The 16,957-nt window shown below is 45.8% G+C and overlaps 10 non-coding genes across 10 annotated transcripts; all 10 read left to right on the top strand.

Annotated features, from left to right (window-relative positions):
- The first annotated feature begins 502 nt into the window (after nucleotides 1-502).
- On the top strand, nucleotides 503-576 carry TRNAP-AGG (transfer RNA proline (anticodon AGG)). The gene has a single exon. It is a non-coding gene; the product is annotated as a tRNA-Pro (tRNA).
- Nucleotides 577-823: 247 nt separating this feature from the next.
- TRNAP-AGG (transfer RNA proline (anticodon AGG)) lies at nucleotides 824-897 on the top strand. The gene has a single exon. It is a non-coding gene; the product is annotated as a tRNA-Pro (tRNA).
- A 1,050-nt stretch (nucleotides 898-1,947) lies between these two features.
- TRNAP-AGG (transfer RNA proline (anticodon AGG)) lies at nucleotides 1,948-2,021 on the top strand. Its single transcript has one exon. It is a non-coding gene; the product is annotated as a tRNA-Pro (tRNA).
- A 1,212-nt stretch (nucleotides 2,022-3,233) lies between these two features.
- TRNAP-AGG (transfer RNA proline (anticodon AGG)) lies at nucleotides 3,234-3,307 on the top strand. The gene has a single exon. It is a non-coding gene; the product is annotated as a tRNA-Pro (tRNA).
- Nucleotides 3,308-4,517: 1,210 nt separating this feature from the next.
- On the top strand, nucleotides 4,518-4,591 carry TRNAP-AGG (transfer RNA proline (anticodon AGG)). The gene has a single exon. It is a non-coding gene; the product is annotated as a tRNA-Pro (tRNA).
- Nucleotides 4,592-5,803: 1,212 nt separating this feature from the next.
- TRNAP-AGG (transfer RNA proline (anticodon AGG)) lies at nucleotides 5,804-5,877 on the top strand. The gene has a single exon. It is a non-coding gene; the product is annotated as a tRNA-Pro (tRNA).
- A 3,394-nt stretch (nucleotides 5,878-9,271) lies between these two features.
- TRNAP-AGG (transfer RNA proline (anticodon AGG)) lies at nucleotides 9,272-9,345 on the top strand. The gene has a single exon. It is a non-coding gene; the product is annotated as a tRNA-Pro (tRNA).
- Nucleotides 9,346-10,397: 1,052 nt separating this feature from the next.
- TRNAP-AGG (transfer RNA proline (anticodon AGG)) lies at nucleotides 10,398-10,471 on the top strand. The gene has a single exon. It is a non-coding gene; the product is annotated as a tRNA-Pro (tRNA).
- Nucleotides 10,472-10,879: 408 nt separating this feature from the next.
- On the top strand, nucleotides 10,880-10,953 carry TRNAP-AGG (transfer RNA proline (anticodon AGG)). The gene has a single exon. It is a non-coding gene; the product is annotated as a tRNA-Pro (tRNA).
- A 1,051-nt stretch (nucleotides 10,954-12,004) lies between these two features.
- Nucleotides 12,005-12,078, top strand: TRNAP-AGG (transfer RNA proline (anticodon AGG)). The gene has a single exon. It is a non-coding gene; the product is annotated as a tRNA-Pro (tRNA).
- Nucleotides 12,079-16,957: the final 4,879 nt, after the last annotated feature.

Genomic DNA, 16,957 nt, shown 5'->3' with positions numbered 1-16,957 from the left:
CATGTTTCATTGTCATACTTCGTCCGTTGGTCTAGGGGTATGATACTCGCTTCGGGCGTGAGTGGTCCCGGGATCAAATCCCGGACGGACCCGAGTTTTTCCAGAAGTAATTTAGCGACTATTTAAATGCAACTAGTTAAATTGTAGGCCTACGAGCTGAGCATGTTTTATTGTCATTTTTCGTCCGTTGGTCTAACAGTATGGTACTCGCTTAGGGTGTGAGTGGTCCCGGGTTCAAATCCCGGACGGACCCGAGTTTTACCAGAAGTAATTTAGTGACTATTTAAACGCAACTAACATCAAGGTAGGCCTAGGGGATGAGCATGTTTCAGGGTCATACATGGTCCGTTGGTGTAGGGGTATGATACTCGCTTCGGGTGTGAGTGGTCCCGGGTTCAAATCCTTGACGGAACCGAGTTTTGCAGAAGTAATTTAGCGTCTATTTAAATGCAACTAATTAAATTGCAGGCCTACGAGCTGAGCATGTTTCATTGTCATACTTCGTCCGTTGGTCTAGGGGTATGATACTCGCTTAGGGTGTGAGTGGTCCCGGGTTCAAATCCCGGACGGACCCGAGTTTTTCCAGAAGTAATTTAGCGACTATTTAAATGCAACTAGTTAAATTGTAGGCCTACGAGCTGAGCATGTTTTATTGTCATTTTTCGTCCGTTGGTCTAAGGGTATGGTACTCACTTCGGGTGTGAGTGGTCCCGGGTTCAAATCCTGGACGGAAACGAGTTTTGCAGAAGTAATTTAGCGTCTATTTAAATGCAACTAATTAAATTGCAGGCCTACGAGCTGAGCATGTTTCATTGTCATACTTCGTCCGTTGGTCTAGGGGTATGATACTCGCTTAGGGTGTGAGTGGTCCCGGGTTCAAGTCCCGGACGGACCCGAGTTTTTCCAGAAGTAATTTAGCGACTATTTAAATGCAACTAGTTAAATTGTAGGCCTACGAGCTGAGCATGTTTTATTGTCATTTTTCGTCCGTTGGTCTAAGGGTATGGTACTCGCTTAGGGTGTGAGTGGTCCCGGGTTCAAATCCCGGACGGACCCGAGTTTTACCAGAAGTAATTTAGTGACTATTTAAACGCAACTAACATCAAGGTAGGCCTAGGGGATGAGCATGTTTCAGGGTCATACATGGTCCGTTGGTGTAGGGGTATGATACTCGCTTCGGGTGTGAGTGGTCCCGGGTTCAAATCCTTGACGGAACCGAGTTTTGCAGAAGTAATTTAGCGTCTATTTAAATCCACCTAATTAAATTGTAGGCCTACGAGCTGAGCATGTTTCTGTGTCATACTTCGTCCGTTGGTCTAAGGGTATGATACTCGCTTACGGTGTGAGTGGTCCCGGGTTCAAATCCCGGACGGATCCGAGTTTTTCCAGAAGTAATTTAGCGACTATTTAAATGCAACTAGTTAAATTGTAGGCCTACGAGCTGAGCATGTTTTATTGTCATTTTTCGTCCGTTGGTCTAAGAATATGGTACTCGCTTCGGGTGTGAGTGGTCCCGGGTTCAAATCCTGGACGGAAACGAGTTTTGCAGAAGTAATTTAGCGTCTATTTAAATGCAACTAATTAAATTGCAGGCCTACGAGCTGAGCATGTTTCATTGTCATACTTCGTCCGTTGGTCTAGGGGTATGATACTCGCTTCGGGCGTGAGTGGTCCCGGGATCAAATCCCGGACGGACCCGAGTTTTACCAGAAGTAATTTAGTGACTATTTAAACGCAACTAACATCAAGGTAGGCCTAGGGGATGAGCATGTTTCAGGGTCATACATGGTCCGTTGGTGTAGGGGTATGATACTCGCTTCGGGTGTGAGTGGTCCCGGGTTCAAATCCTTGACGGAACCGAGTTTTGCAGAAGTAATTTAGCGTCTATTTAAATGCAACTAATTAAATTGCAGGCCTACGAGCTGAGCATGTTTCATTGTCATACTTCGTCCGTTGGTCTAGGGGTATGATACTCGCTTAGGGTGTGAGTGGTCCCGGGTTCAAGTCCCGGACGGACCCGAGTTTTTCCAGAAGTAATTTAGCGACTATTTAAATGCAACTAGTTAAATTTTAGGCCTACGAGCTGAGCATGTTTTCTTGTCATTTTTCGTCCGTTGGTCTAAGGGTATGGTACTCGCTTAGGGTGTGAGTGGTCCCGGGTTCAAATCCCGGACGGACCCGAGTTTTACCAGAAGTAATTTAGTGACTATTTAAACGCAACTAACATCAAGGTAGGCCTAGGGGATGAGCATGTTTCAGGGTCATACATGGTCCGTTGGTGTAGGGGTATGATACTCGCTTCGGGTGTGAGTGGTCCCGGGTTCAAATTCTTGACGGAACCGAGTTTTGCAGAAGTAATTTAGCGTCTATTTAAATGCAACTAACTCAATTGCAGGCCTACGAGCTGAGCATGTTTTATTGTCATACTTCGTCCGTTGGTCTAGGGGTATGATACTCGCTTCGGGCGTGAGTGGTCCCGGGATCAAATCCCGCACGGACCCGAGTTTTTGCAGAAGTGAATTAGTGACTATTTAAATGCAACTAACTACAGGGTAGGCCTATAAGTTGAGCGGGTTGTTATGTAACACACATGGTCCGTTGGTCTAGGGGTACGATACTCGCTTAGGGTGCGAGTGGTCCCGGGTTCAAATCCCGGAGGAAGCCGACTTTTGCAGATGTAATTTAGAGTCTATTTAAATGCAACTAATTAAATTGCAGGCCTACGAGCTGAGCATGTTTCAGGGTCATACGTGGTCCGTTGGTCTAGGGGTATGATACTCGCTTCGGGTGTGAGTGTTGAAGGGTTCAAATCCTGGACGGAACCGAGTTTTGCAGAAGTAATTTAGCGACTATTTAAATGCAACTAGTTAAATTGTAGGCGTACGAGCTGAGCATGTTTTATTGTCATTTTTCGTCCGTTGGTCTAACGGTATGGTACTCGCTTAGGGTGTGAGTGGTCCCGGGTTCAAATCCCGGACGGACCCGAGTTTTACCAGAAGTAATTTAGTGACTATTTAAACGCAACTAACATCAAGGTAGGCCTAGGGGATGAGCATGTTTCAGGGTCATACATGGTCCGTTGGTGTAGGGGTATGATACTCGCTTCGGGTGTGAGTGGTCCCGGGTTCAAATCCTTGACGGAACCGAGTTTTGCAGAAGTAATTTAGCGTCTATTTAAATGCAACTAATTAAATTGCAGGCCTACGAGCTGAGCATGTTTCATTGTCATACTTCGTCCGTTGGTCTAGGGGTATGATACTCGCTTAGGGTGTGAGTGGTCCCGGGTTCAAGTCCCGGACGGACCCGAGTTTTTCCAGAAGTAATTTAGCGACTATTTAAATGCAACTAGTTAAATTGTAGGCCTACGAGCTGAGCATGTTTTATTGTCATTTTTCGTCCGTTGGTCTAAGGGTATGGTACTCGCTTAGGGTGTGAGTGGTCCCGGGTTCAAATCCCGGACGGACCCGAGTTTTACCAGAAGTAATTTAGTGACTATTTAAACGCAACTAACATCAAGGTAGGCCTAGGGGATGAGCATGTTTCAGGGTCATACATGGTCCGTTGGTGTAGGGGTATGATACTCGCTTCGGGTGTGAGTGGTCCCGGGTTCAAATTCTTGACGGAACCGAGTTTTGCAGAAGTAATTTAGCGTCTATTTAAATGCAACTAATTCAATTGCAGGCCTACGAGCTGAGCATGTTTCAGGGTCATACGTGGTCCGTTGGTCTAGGGGTATGATACTCGCTTCGGGTGTGAGTGTTCAAGGGTTCAAATCCTGGACGGAACCGAGTTTTGCAGAAGTAATTTAGCGACTATTTAAACGCAACTAGTTAAATTGTAGGCCTACGAGCTGAGCATGTTTCTGTGTCATACTTCGTCCGTTGGTCTAAGGGTATGATACTCGCTTACGGTGTGAGTGGTCCCGGGTTCAAATCCCGGACGGGTCCGAGTTTTTCCAGAAGTAATTTAGCGACTATTTAAATGCAACTAGTTAAATTGTAGGCCTACGAGCTGAGCATGTTTTATTGTCATTTTTCGTCCGTTGGTCTAAGGGTATGGTACTCGCTTCGGGTGTGAGTGGTCCCGGGTTAAAATCCTGGACGGAAACGAGTTTTGCAGAAGTAATTTAGCGTCTATTTAAATGCAACTAATTAAATTGCAGGCCTACGAGCTGAGCATGTTTCATTGTCATACTTCGTCCGTTGGTCTAGGGGTATGATACTCGCTTCGGGCGTGAGTGGTCCCGGGATCAAATCCCGGACGGACCCGAGTTTTACCAGAAGTAATTTAGTGACTATTTAAACGCAACTAACATCAAGGTAGGCCTAGGGGATGAGCATGTTTCAGGGTCATACATGGTCCGTTGGTGTAGGGGTATGATACTCGCTTCGGGTGTGAGTGGTCCCGGGTTCAAATCCTTGACGGAACCGAGTTTTGCAGAAGTAATTTAGCGTCTATTTAAATGCAACTAATTAAATTGCAGGCCTACGAGCTGAGCATGTTTCATTGTCATACTTCGTCCGTTGGTCTAGGGGTATGATACTCGCTTAGGGTGTGAGTGGTCCCGGGTTCAAGTCCCGGACGGACCCGAGTTTTTCCAGAAGTAATTTAGCGACTATTTAAATGCAACTAGTTAAATTTTAGGCCTACGAGCTGAGCATGTTTTCTTGTCATTTTTCGTCCGTTGGTCTAAGGGTATGGTACTCGCTTAGGGTGTGAGTGGTCCCGGGTTCAAATCCCGGACGGACCCGAGTTTTACCAGAAGTAATTTAGTGACTATTTAAACGCAACTAACATCAAGGTAGGCCTAGGGGATGAGCATGTTTCAGGGTCATACATGGTCCGTTGGTGTAGGGGTATGATACTCGCTTCGGGTGTGAGTGGTCCCGGGTTCAAATTCTTGACGGAACCGAGTTTTGCAGAAGTAATTTAGCGTCTATTTAAATGCAACTAATTCAATTGCAGGCCTACGAGCTGAGCATGTTTTATTGTCATACTTCGTCCGTTGGTCTAGGGGTATGATACTCGCTTCGGGCGTGAGTGGTCCCGGGATCAAATCCCGCACGGACCCGAGTTTTTGCAGAAGTGAATTAGTGACTATTTAAATGCAACTAACTACAGGGTAGGCCTATAAGTTGAGCGGGTTGTTATGTAACACACATGGTCCGTTGGTCTAGGGGTACGATACTCGCTTAGGGTGCGAGTGGTCCCGGGTTCAAATCCCGGAGGAAGCCGACTTTTGCAGATGTAATTTAGAGTCTATTTAAATGCAACTAATTAAATTGCAGGCCTACGAGCTGAGCATGTTTCAGGGTCATACGTGGTCCGTTGGTCTAGGGGTATGATACTCGCTTCGGGTGTGAGTGTTCAAGGGTTCAAATCCTGGACGGAACCGAGTTTTGCAGAAGTAATTTAGCGACTATTTAAATGCAACTAGTTAAATTGTAGGCGTACGAGCTGAGCATGTTTTATTGTCATTTTTCGTCCGTTGGTCTAACGGTATGGTACTCGCTTAGGGTGTGAGTGGTCCCGGGTTCAAATCCCGGACGGACCCGAGTTTTACCAGAAGTAATTTAGTGACTATTTAAACGCAACTAACATCAAGGTAGGCCTAGGGGATGAGCATGTTTCAGGGTCATACATGGTCCGTTGGTGTAGGGGTATGATACTCGCTTCGGGTGTGAGTGGTCCCGGGTTCAAATCCTTGACGGAACCGAGTTTTGCAGAAGTAATTTAGCGTCTATTTAAATGCAACTAATTAAATTGCAGGCCTACGAGCTGAGCATGTTTCATTGTCATACTTCGTCCGTTGGTCTAGGGGTATGATACTCGCTTAGGGTGTGAGTGGTCCCGGGTTCAAGTCCCGGACGGACCCGAGTTTTTCCAGAAGTAATTTAGCGACTATTTAAATGCAACTAGTTAAATTGTAGGCCTACGAGCTGAGCATGTTTTATTGTCATTTTTCGTCCGTTGGTCTAAGGGTATGGTACTCGCTTAGGGTGTGAGTGGTCCCGGGTTCAAATCCCGGACGGACCCGAGTTTTACCAGAAGTAATTTAGTGACTATTTAAACGCAACTAACATCAAGGTAGGCCTAGGGGATGAGCATGTTTCAGGGTCATACATGGTCCGTTGGTGTAGGGGTATGATACTCGCTTCGGGTGTGAGTGGTCCCGGGTTCAAATTCTTGACGGAACCGAGTTTTGCAGAAGTAATTTAGCGTCTATTTAAATGCAACTAATTCAATTGCAGGCCTACGAGCTGAGCATGTTTCAGGGTCATACGTGGTCCGTTGGTCTAGGGGTATGATACTCGCTTCGGGTGTGAGTGTTCAAGGGTTCAAATCCTGGACGGAACCGAGTTTTGCAGAAGTAATTTAGCGACTATTTAAATGCAACTAGTTAAATTGTAGGCGTACGAGCTGAGCATGTTTTATTGTCATTTTTCGTCCGTTGGTCTAAGGGTATGGTACTCGCTTAGGGTGTGAGTGGTCCCGGGTTCAAATCCCGGACGGACCCGAGTTTTACCAGAAGTAATTTAGTGACTATTTAAACGCAACTAACATCAAGGTAGGCCTAGGGGATGAGCATGTTTCAGGGTCATACATGGTCCGTTGGTCTAGGGGTATAATACTCGCTTCGGGTGTGAGTGGTCCCGGGTTCAAATCCTGGACGGAACCGAGTTTTGCAGAAGTAATTTAGAGTCTATTTAAATGCAACTAATTACATTGCAGGCCTACGAGCTGAGCATGTTTCAGGGTCATACATGGTCCGTTGGTCTAGGGGTATGATACTCGCTTGTTTTTGCAGAAGTCAATTAGTGACTATTTAAATGCAACTAACTACAGGGTAGGCCTATGAGTTGAGCATGTTTTAGTTACACACGTGGTCCGTTGGTCTAGGGGTATGATACTCGCTTCGGGTATGATACTCGCTTCGGGTGTGAGTGGTCCCGGGTTCAAATCCTGGACGGAAACGAGTTTTGCAGAGGTAATTGAGCGTCTATTTAAATGCAACTAATTAAATTGCAGGCCTACGAGCTGAGCATGTTTTATTGTCATACTTCGTCCGTTGGTCTAGGGGTATGATACTCGCTTCGGGCGTGAGTGGTCCCGGGTTCAAATCCTGGACGGAACCGAGTTTTGCAGAAGTAATTTAGAGTCTATTTAAATGCAACTAATTACATTGCAGGCCTACGAGCTGAGCATGTTTCAGGGTCATACATGGTCCGTTGGTCTAGGGGTATGATACTCGCTTGTTTTTGCAGAAGTCAATTAGTGACTATTTAAATGCAACTAACTACAGGGTAGGCCTATGAGTTGAGCATGTTTTAGTTACACACGTGGTCCGTTGGTCTAGGGGTATGATACTCGCTTCGGGTGTGAGTGGTCCCGGGTTCAAATCCTGGACGGAAACGAGTTTTGCAGAAGTAATTTAGCGTCTATTTAAATGCAACTAATTAAATTGCAGGCCTACGAGCTGAGCATGTTTTATTGTCATACTTCGTCCGTTGGTCTAGGGGTATGATACTCGCTTCGGGCGTGAGTGGTCCCGGGATCAAATCCCGCACGGACCCGAGTTTTTGCAGAAGTGAATTAGTGACTATTTAAATGCAACTAACTACAGGGTAGGCCTATAAGTTGAGCGGGTTGTTATGTAACACACATGGTCCGTTGGTCTAGGGGTACGATACTCGCTTAGGGTGCGAGTGGTCCCGGGTTCAAATCCCGGAGGAAGCCGACTTTTGCAGATGTAATTTAGCGACTATTTAAATGCACCTAATTAAATTGTAGGCCTACGAGCTGAGCATGTTTCGTTGTCATTTTTCGTCCGTTGGTCTAAGGGTATGATACTCGCTTAGGGTGTGAGTGGTCCCGGGTTCAAATCCCGGACGGACCCGAGTTTTTCCAGAAGTAATTTAGCGACTATTTAAATGCATTTAGTTAAATTGTAGGCCTACGAGCTGAGCATGTTTTATTGTCATTTTTCGTCCGTTGGTCTAAGGGTATGGTACTCGCTTCGGGTGTGAGTGGTCCCGGGTTCAAATCCTGGACGGAAACGAGTTTTGCAGAAGTAATTTAGCGTCTATTTAAATGCAACTAATTAAATTGCAGGCCTACGAGCTGAGCATGTTTCATTGTCATACTTCGTCCGTTGGTCTAGGGGTATGATACTCGCTTAGGGTGTGAGTGGTCCCGGGTTCAAGTCCCGGACGTACCCGAGTTTTTCCAGAAGTAATTTAGCGACTATTTAAATGCAACTAGTTAAATTGTAGGCCTACGAGCTAAGCATGTTTTATTGTCATTTTTCGTCCGTTGGTCTAGGGGTATGATACTCGCTTAGGGTGTGAGTGGTCCCGGGTTCAAGTCCCGGACGTACCCGAGTTTTTCCAGAAGTAATTTAGCGACTATTTAAATGCAACTAGTTAAATTGTAGGCCTACGAGCTGAGCATGTTTTATTGTCATTTTTCTTCCGTTGGTCTAGGGGTATGATACTCGCTTAGGGTGTGAGTGGTCCAGGGTTCAAGTCCCGGACGTACCCGAGTTTTACCAGAAGTAATTTAGTGACTATTTAAACGCAACTAACATCAAGGTAGGCCTAGGGGATGAGCATGTTTCAGGGTCATACATGGTCCGTTGGTGTAGGGGTATGATACTCGCTTCGGGTGTGAGTGGTCCCGGGTTCAAATCCTGGACGGAAACGAGTTTTGCAGAAGTAATTTAGCGTCTATTTAAATGCAACTAATTAAATTGCAGGCCTACGAGCTGAGCATGTTTCATTGTCATACTTCGTCCGTTGGTCTAGGGGTATGATACTCGCTTCGGGTTTGAGTGGTCCCGGGATCAAATCCCGGACGGACCCGAGTTTTTCCAGAAGTAATTTAGCGACTATTTAAATGCAACTAGTTAAATTATAGGCCTACGAGCTGAGCATGTTTTATTGTCATTTTTCGTCCGTTGGTCTAAGGGTATGGTACTCGCTTAGGGTGTGAGTGGTCCCGGGTTCAAATCCCGGACGGACCCGAGTTTTACCAGAAGTAATTTAGTGACTATTTAAACGCAACTAACATCAAGGTAGGCCTAGGGGATGAGCATGTTTCAGGGTCATACATGGTCCGTTGGTGTAGGGGTATGATACTCGCTTCGGGTGTGAGTGGTCCCGGGTTCAAATCCTTGACCGAACCGAGTTTTGCAGAAGTAATTTAGCGTCTATTTAAATGCAACTAATTAAATTGCAGGCCTACGAGCTGAGCATGTTTCATTGTCATCCTTCGTCCGTTGGTCTAGGGGTATGATACTCGCTTAGGGTGTGAGTGGTCCCGGGTTCAAGTCCCGGACGGACCCGAGTTTTTCCAGAAGTAATTTAGCGACTATTTAAATGCAACTAGTTAAATTGTAGGCCTACGAGCTGAGCATGTTTTATTGTCATTTTTCGTCCGTTGGTCTAAGGGTATGGTACTCGCTTAGGGTGTGAGTGGTCCCGGGTTCAAATCCCGGACGGACCCGAGTTTTACCAGAAGTAATTTAGTGACTATTTAAACGCAACTAACATCAAGGTAGGCCTAGGGGATGAGCATGTTTCAGGGTCATACATGGTCCGTTGGTGTAGGGGTATGATACTCGCTTCGGGTGTGAGTGGTCCCGGGTTCAAATTCTTGACGGAACCGAGTTTTGCAGAAGTAATTTAGCGTCTATTTAAATGCAACTAATTAAATTGCAGGCCTACGAGCTGAGCATGTTTTATTGTCATACTTCGTCCGTTGGTCTAGGGGTATGATACTCGCTTCGGGCGTGAGTGGTCCCGGGATCAAATCCCGCACGGACCCGAGTTTTTGCAGAAGTGAATTAGTGACTATTTAAATGCAACTAACTACAGGGTAGGCCTATAAGTTGAGCGGGTTGTTATGTAACACACATGGTCCGTTGGTCTAGGGGTACGATACTCGCTTAGGGTGCGAGTGGTCCCGGGTTCAAATCCCGGAGGAAGCCGACTTTTGCAGATGTAATTTAGCGACTATTTAAATGCACCTAATTAAATTGTAGGCCTACGAGCTGAGCATGTTTCATTGTCATTTTTCGTCCGTTGGTCTAAGGGTATGATACTCGCTTAGGGTGTGAGTGGTCCCGGGTTCAAATCCCGGACGGACCCGAGTTTTTCCAGAAGTAATTTAGCGACTATTTAAATGCAACTAGTTAAATTGTAGGCCTACGAGCTGAGCATGTTTTATTGTCATTTTTCGTCCGTTGGTCTAAGGGTATGGTACTCGCTTCGGGTGTGAGTGGTCCAGGGTTCAAATCCTGGACGGAAACGAGTTTTGCAGAAGTAATTTAGCGTCTATTTAAATGCAACTAATTAAATTGCAGGCCTACGAGCTGAGCATGTTTCATTGTCATACTTCGTCCGTTGGTCTAGGGGTATGATACTCGCTTAGGGTGTGAGTGGTCCCGGGTTCAAGTCCCGGACGGACCCGAGTTTTTCCAGAAGTAATTTAGCGACTATTTAAATGCAACTAGTTAAATTGTAGGCCTACGAGCTGAGCATGTTTTATTGTCATTTTTCGTCCGTTGGTCTAAGGGTATGGTACTCGCTTAGGGTGTAAGTGGTCCCGGGTTCAAATCCCGGACGGACCCGAGTTTTACCAGAAGTAATTTAGTGACTATTTAAACGCAACTAACATCAAGGTAGGCCTAGGGGATGAGCTAGTTTCAGGGTCATACATGGTCCGTTGGTGTAGGGGTATGATACTCGCTTCGGGTGTGAGTGGTCCCGGGTTCAAATCCTTGACGGAACCGAGTTTTGCAGAAGTAATTTAGCGTCTATTTAAATGCAACTAATTAAATTGCAGGCCTACGAGCTGAGCATGTTTCATTGTCATACTTCGTCCGTTGGTCTAGTGGTATGATACTCGCTTAGGGTGTGAGTGGTCCCGGGTTCAAGTCCCGGACGGACCCGAGTTTTTCCAGAAGTAATTTAGCGACTATTTAAATGCAACTAGTTAAATTGTAGGCCTACGAGCTGAGCATGTTTTATTGTCATTTTTCGTCCGTTGGTCTAAGGGTATGGTACTCGCTTAGGGTGTGAGTGGTCCCGGGTTCAAATCCCGGACGGACCCGAGTTTTACCAGAAGTAATTTAGTGACTATTTAAACGCAACTAACATCAAGGTAGGCCTAGGGGATGAGCATGTTTCAGGGTCATACATGGTCCGTTGGTGTAGGGGTATGATACTCGCTTCGGGTGTGAGTGGTCCCGGGTTCAAATTCTTGACGGAACCGAGTTTTGCAGAAGTAATTTAGCGTCTATTTAAATGCACCTAATTAAATTGTAGGCCTACGAGCTGAGCATGTTTCTGTGTCATACTTCGTCCGTTGGTCTAAGGGTATGATACTCGCTTACGGTGTGAGTGGTCCCGGGTTCAAATCCCGGACGGATCCGAGTTTTTCCAGAAGTAATTTAGCGACTATTTAAATGCAACTAGTTAAATTGTAGGCCTACGAGCTGAGCATGTTTTATTGTCATTTTTCGTCCGTTGGTCTAAGGGTATGGTACTCGCTTCGGGTGTGAGTGGTCCCGGGTTCAAATCCTGGACGGAAACGAGTTTTGCAGAAGTAATTTAGCGTCTATTTAAATGCAACTAATTAAATTGCAGGCCTACGAGCTGAGCATGTTTCATTGTCATACTTCGTCCGTTGGTCTAGGGGTATGATACTCGCTTCGGGCGTGAGTGGTCCCGGGATCAAATCCCGGACGGACCCTAGTTTTTCCAGAAGTAATTTAGCGACTATTTAAATGCAACTAGTTAAATTGTAGGCCTTCGAGCTGAGCATGTTTTATTGTCATTTTTCGTCCGTTGGTCTAAGGGTATGGTACTCGCTTAGGGTGTGAGTGGTCCCGGGTTCAAATCCCGGACGGACCCGAGTTTTACCAGAAGTAATTTAGTGACTATTTAAACGCAACGAACATCAAGGTAGGCCTAGGGGATGAGCATGTTTCAGGGTCATACTTCGTCCGTTGGTCTAGGGGTATGATACTCGCTTAGGGTGTGAGTGGACCCGGGTTCAAATCCCGGACGGACCCGAGTTTTACCAGAAGTAATTTAGTGACTATTTAAACGCAACTAACATCAAGGTAGGCCTAGGGGATGAGCATGTTTCAGGGTCATACATGGTCCGTTGGTCTAGGGGTATGATACTCGCTTCGGGTGTGAGTGGTCCCGGGTTCAAATCCTGGACGGAAACGAGTTTTGCAGAAGTAATTTAGCGTCTATGTAAATGCACCTAATTAAATTGTAGGCCTACGAGCTGAGCATGTTTCTGTGTCATACTTCGTCCGTTGGTCTAAGGGTATGATACTCGCTTAGGGTGTGAGTGGTCCCGGGTTCAAATCCCGGACGGACCCGAGTTTTTCCAGAAGTAATTTAGCGACTAATTAAATGCAACTAGTTAAATTGTAGGCCTACGAGCTGAGCATGTTTTATTGTCATTTTTCGTCCGTTGGTCTAAGGGTATGGTACTCGCTTAGGGTGTGAGTGGTCCCGGGTTCAAATCCCGGACGGACCCGAGTTTTACCAGATGTAATTTAGTGACTATTTAAACGCAACTAACATCAAGGTAGGCCTAGGGGATGAGCATGTTTCAGGGTCATACATGGTCCGTTGGTGTAGGGGTATGATACTCGCTTTGGGTGTGAGTGGTCCCGGGTTCAAATCCTTGACGGAACCGAGTTTTGCAGAAGTAATTTAGCGTCTATTTAAATGCAACTAATTAAATTGCAGGCCTACGAGCTGAGCATGTTTCATTGTCATACTTCGTCCGTTGGTCTAGGGGTATGATACTCGCTTCGGGCGTGAGTGGTCCCGGGATCAAATCCCGGACGGACCCGAGTTTTTCCAGAAGTAATTTAGCGACTATTTAAATGCAACTAGTTAAATTGTAGGCCTACGAGCTGAGCATGTTTTATTGTCATTTTTCGTCCGTTGGTCTAAGGATATGGTACTCGCTTAGGGTGTGAGTGGACCCGGGTTCAAATCCCGGACGGACCCGAGTTTTACCAGAAGTAATTTAGTGACTATTTAAACGCAACTAACATCAAGGTAGGCCTAGGGGATGAGCATGTTTCAGGGTCATACATGGTCCGTTGGTGTAGGGGTATGATACTCGCTTCGGGTGTGAGTGGTCCCGGGTTCAAATCCTGGACGGAAACTAGTTTTGCAGAAGTAATTTAGCGTCTATTTAAATGCACCTAATTAAATTGTAGGCCTACGAGCTGAGCATGTTTCTGTGTCATACTTCGTCCGTTGGTCTAGGAGTATGATACTCGCTTCGGGCGTTAGTGGTCCCGGGATCAAATCCCGGACGGACCCGAGTTTTTCCAGAAGTAATTTAGCGACTATTTAAATGCAACTAGTTAAATTGTAGGCCTACGAGCTGAGCATGTTTTATTGTCATATTTCGTCCGTTGGTCTAAGGGTATGGTACTCGCTTCGGGTGTGAGTGGTCCCGGGTTCAAATCCTGGACGGAAACGAGTTTTGCTGAAGTAATTTAGCGTCTATTTAAATGCAACTAATTAAATTGCAGGCCTACGAGCTGAGCATGTTTCATTGTCATACTTCGTCCGTTGGTCTAGGGGTATGATACTCGATTAGGGTGTGAGTGGTCCCGGGTTCAAATCCCGGACGGACCCGAGTTTTTCCAGAAGTAATTTAGCGACTATTTAAATGCAACTAGTTAAATTTTAGGCCTACGAGCTGAGCATGTTTTATTGTCATTTTTCGTCCGTTGGTCTAAGGATATGGTACTCGCTTAGGGTGTGAGTGGACCCGGGTTCAAATCCCGGACGGACCCGAGTTTTACCAGAAGTAATTTAGTGACTATTTAAACGCAACTAACATCAAGGTAGGCCTAGGGGATGAGCATGTTTCAGGGTCATACATGGTCCGTTGGTGTAGGGGTATGATACTCGCTTCGGGTGTGAGTGGTCCCGGGTTCAAATCCTGGACGGAAACTAGTTTTGCAGAAGTAATTTAGCGTCTATTTAAATGCACCTAATTAAATTGTAGGCCTACGAGCTGAGCATGTTTCTGTGTCATACTTCGTCCGTTGGTCTAGGAGTATGATACTCGCTTCGGGCGTTAGTGGTCCCGGGATCAAATCCCGGACGGACCCGAGTTTTTCCAGAAGTAATTTAGCGACTATTTAAATGCAACTAGTTAAATTGTAGGCCTACGAGCTGAGCATGTTTTATTGTCATATTTCGTCCGTTGGTCTAAGGGTATGGTACTCGCTTCGGGTGTGAGTGGTCCCGGGTTCAAATCCTGGACGGAAACGAGTTTTGCAGAAGTAATTTAGCGTCTATTTAAATGCAACTAATTAAATTGCAGGCCTACGAGCTGAGCATGTTTCATTGTCATACTTCGTCCGTTGGTCTAGGGGTATGATACTCGATTAGGGTGTGAGTGGTCCCGGGTTCAAATCCCGGACGGACCCGAGTTTTTCCAGAAGTAATTTAGCGACTATTTAAATGCAACTAGTTAAATTTTAGGCCTACGAGCTGAGCATGTTTTATTGTCATTTTTCGTCCGTTGGTCTAAGGGTATGGTACTCGCTTAGGGTGTGAGTGGTCCCGGGTTCAAATCCCGGACGGACCCGAGTTTTACCAGAAGTAATTTAGTGACTATTTAAACGCAACTAACATCAAGGTAGGCCTAGGGGATGAGCATGTTTCAGGGTCATACATGGTCCGTTGGTGTAGGGGTATGATACTCGCTTTGGGTGTGAGTGGTCCCGGGTTCAAATCCTTGACGGAACCGAGTTTTGCAGAAGTAATTTAGCGTCTATTTAAAAGCAACTAATTAAATTGCAGGCCTACGAGCTGAGCATGTTTCATTGTCATACTTCGTCCGTTGGTCTAGGGGTATGATACTCGCTTCGGGCGTGAGTGGTCCCGGGATCAAATCCCGGACGGACCCGAGTTTTTCCAGAAGTAATTTAGCGACTATTTAAATGCAACTAGTTAAATTGTAGGCCTACGAGCTGAGCATGTTTTATTGTCATTTTTCGTCCGTTGGTCTAAGGATATGGTACTCGCTTAGGGTGTGAGTGGACCCGGGTTCAAATCCCGGACGGACACGAGTTTTACCAGAAGTAATTTAGTGACTATTTAAACGCAACTAACATCAAGGTAGGCCTAGGGGATGAGCATGTTTCAGGGTCATACATGGTCCGTTGGTGTAGGGGTATGATACTCGCTTCGGGTGTGAGTGGTCCCGGGTTCAAATCCTGGACGGAAACTAGTTTTGCAGAAGTAATTTAGCGTCTATTTAAATGCACCTAATTAAATTGTAGGCCTACGAGCTGAGCATGTTTCTGTGTCATACTTCGTCCGTTGGTCTAGGAGTATGATACTCGCTTCGGGCGTTAGTGGTCCCGGGATCAAATCCCGGACGGACCCGAGTTTTTCCAGAAGTAATTTAGCGACTATTTAAATGCAACTAGTTAAATTGTAGGCCTACGAGCTGAGCATGTTTTATTGTCATATTTCGTCCGTTGGTCTAAGGGTATGGTACTCGCTTCGGGTGTGAGTGGTCCCGGGTTCAAATCCTGGACGGAAACGAGTTTTGCAGAAGTAATTTAGCGTCTATTTAAATGCAACTAATTAAATTGCAGGCCTACGAGCTGAGCATGTTTCATTGTCATACTTCGTCCGTTGGTCTAGGGGTATGATACTCAATTAGGGTGTGAGTGGTCCCGGGTTCAAATCCCGGACGGACCCGAGTTTTTCCAGAAGTAATTTAGCGACTATTTAAATGCAACTAGTTAAATTTTAGGCCTACGAGCTGAGCATGTTTTATTGTCATTTTTCGTCCGTTGGTCTAAGGGTATGGTACTCGCTTAGGGTGTGAGTGGTCCCGGGTTCAAATCCCGGACGGACCCGAGTTTTACCAGAAGTAATTTAGTGACTATTTAAACGCAACTAACATCAAGGTAGGCCTAGGGGATGAGCATGTTTCAGGGTCATACATGGTCCGTTGGTGTAGGGGTATGATACTCGCTTCGGGTGTGAGTGGTCCCGGGTTCAAATCCTTGACGGAACCGAGTTTTGCAGAAGTAATTTAGCGTCTATTTAAATGCACCTAATTAAATTGTAGGCCTACGAGCTGAGCATGTTTCTGTGTCACACTTCGTCCGTTTGTCTAAGGGTATGATACTCGCTTAGGGTGTGAGTGGTCCCGGGTTCAAATCCCGGACGGATCCGAGTTTTTCCAGAAGTAATTTAGCGACTATTTAAATGCAACTAGTTAAATTGTAGGCCTACGAGCTGAGCATGTTTTATTGTCATTTTTCGTCCGTTGGTCTAAGGGTATGGTACTCGCTTCGGGTGTGAGTGGTCCCGGGTTCAAATCCTGGACGGAAACGAGTTTTGCAGAAGTAATTTAGCGTCTATTTAAATGCAACTAATTAAATTGCAGGCCTACGAGCTGAGCATGTTTCATTGTCATACTTCGTCCGTTGGTCTAGGGGTATGATACTCGCTTCGGGCGTGAGTGGTCCCGGGATCAAATCCCGGACGGACCCGAGTTTTTCCAGAAGTAATTTAGCGACTATTTAAATGCAACTAGTTAAATTGTAGGCCTACGAGCTGAGCATGTTTTGTTGTCATTTTTCGTCCGTTGGTCTAAGGGTATGGTACTCGCTTAGGGTGTGAGCGGTCCCGGGTTCAAATCCCGGACGTACCCGAGTTCTACCAGAAGTAATTTAGTGACTATTTAAACGCAACTAACATCAAGGTAGGCCTAGGGGATGAGCATGTTTCAGGGTCATACATGGTCCGTTGTTGTAGGGGTATGATACTCGATTAGGGTGTGAGTGGTCCCGGGTTCAAATCCCGGACGGACCCGAGTTTTTCCAGAAGTAATTTAGCGACTATTTAAATGCAACTAGTTAAATTTTAGGCCTACG

The sequence above is a fragment of the Phalangium opilio genome, unplaced genomic scaffold, assembly GCF_054372755.1.
Source record: "Phalangium opilio isolate 3A_F unplaced genomic scaffold, DU_Popi_V2 ptg000090l_1, whole genome shotgun sequence".
NCBI classification, from domain to species: Eukaryota; Metazoa; Arthropoda; class Arachnida; order Opiliones; family Phalangiidae; genus Phalangium; species Phalangium opilio.
This window is presented reverse-complemented; position numbering and strand designations above follow the sequence as displayed.